Source organism: Pongo pygmaeus, chromosome 9 (assembly GCF_028885625.2).
Source record: "Pongo pygmaeus isolate AG05252 chromosome 9, NHGRI_mPonPyg2-v2.0_pri, whole genome shotgun sequence".
In the NCBI taxonomy this organism is placed as follows: domain Eukaryota; kingdom Metazoa; phylum Chordata; class Mammalia; order Primates; family Hominidae; genus Pongo; species Pongo pygmaeus.
In genome coordinates, this window is record NC_072382.2 from 70,676,341 (window position 1) to 70,678,211 (window position 1,871).

The following is a 1,871-nucleotide window of genomic DNA, read 5'->3' on the forward strand; positions in this document are numbered from 1 at the left end:
CATTTGTTTGGTAGAAGTAGAAATATGTTGTCATTAAATGTTAAAAAAATCCATCGATATTTAAAATAATAATGTTTATCTCTGAATAACAAACCTTCGAGAACCTATTTCCCTTTGAAATAAGGGACTTATATAATTTGGGTCATCCCTATTTCATGAAAAAATACATGGCAAACGTTTCTTATCATCTAATAGGACCATCCTCCTCTTCTTTAAAAAGCCACAGTAAGATCCAGTCACCCTCAGCAACATTTTCCTTTTGGAGAAAACACAAGGGCCGCCCCTTTCTGAATCTGTTTAGTCTTTACTCCATAGATAATTGGGTTCATCATGGGGGGAACAAGAACATAGAGATTGGCCAGCAGGATGTGGACATGCTTGGGAAATTTTCAGCAAAAGCGCTGAGCAATGACAGTGAAAATTCCTGGAAGGTAGAACATGAGGATGACACTGACATGGGAACCACAGGTGCTGAGTGCTTTCATCTGAGCACCAAGGGAGGGCAGCCTGAAGTCTGCTTGAACAATGAGCCCCTAGGACATGACTATTGTCACCATATCTAACGTAACACTGAGTAGTGGTACAGAGATTCCATACCAAATATTGATGGTGATTTCAGAACAAGCTAGCTTTGCCAGCCTCATGTGTTCACAGAAGGTGTGGGCAATGATGTTTGTCCAGCAGAAGGGCAGACGCTTCACAAGGAAGACGATGGAGAAGACAGTTGCAAAACTCCTGAATACCACGACACCCCCGATTTTGCCAATAACACCGTGGCTAAAGATGGTGGTATACCTCACTGGGTAGCAGATGGCCTCATAGCGGTCGAAAGCCATGGCCAAGAGAATGCCTGACTCCACTACAAAGGCAAAATGCATAAAAAAGAGGTGAGTGACACAGCCACCAAAGGAGATGTCCACATCATCAAACCGGAAAATGCTCAAGGCTTTGGGTACTGTGGATGTGGATAGAATCAGATCCCAAAATGCCAGCATGGAGAGGAAGAGGCACATGGGTTCATGAAGACTGTGCTCCACTGCCACCATACAGATAAGGAGATCATTTCCTGACACAGCCACCAGGTACATCAGACAGAAGGGGATGGAGAGCCACACCTGCAGCTCCTTCAGGCCAGGAACGCCAATGAGGACAAACATATCATGATTGGCAGTGGAGTGGTTGGGAGCTGACATGCCAGAATTATGGTATGGAACTTTCACCACTTTTCTGTCTAATGTGAAAGAAAGTAGAGAGTCAATTGGTCATAATCAATTAGCATATATTTATTAACCCTCAATGAGCTCGGGTTAACAAGTCTTACCTACTCAGTTTTGTTAACTACTGACCTAAATATGTGTAGTATTCAGCCTTGAAGAGAAATATTCTAAAAATTTAAAATAAGATCACATAATTTTAAACAGATGCGTCAAAAGAAAATCCTGAAGCCAGTACTATTTTCTCATAAAATTGACATAAAATTAAAATTATGACCATCCAAAATTGTAAAATCTTTAATAATAATTGTATTCTGCAACTAAACATTTTAAGAGAGAAAATTATTAATTTTTATAAAGAATATCAAGAAAAAATAGGAACCAAAAGGTTTTTCTTATTGAATTAAACAATTCTGTTATCTAGCACACACATTTACCTAATCAACTATTAATTGATTACACATTTATTGATCATCTATAATATGTACAGAGAAATCAACATGGGCAGGAAAGGGCAAAATGAATGTAAAAGCTTTCAAAACAGAAATCCTTCACGTAGAATTATAATGTATGAAAACCATAGTTCTACAATATAGTTGTCTTTCTATTTCTCTATATAATAAATGAGTATCCATTAATTAAAATGAATTTGTTTTG

The 1,871-nt window shown here is 38.2% G+C and overlaps 1 pseudogene; it reads right to left on the minus strand.

Moving 5' to 3' along the window:
• Positions 1–242: 242 nt before the first annotated feature.
• Positions 243–1,193, minus strand: LOC129008661 (olfactory receptor 52B2-like; annotated as a pseudogene).
• Between the last annotated feature and the right edge of the window lie 678 nt (positions 1,194–1,871).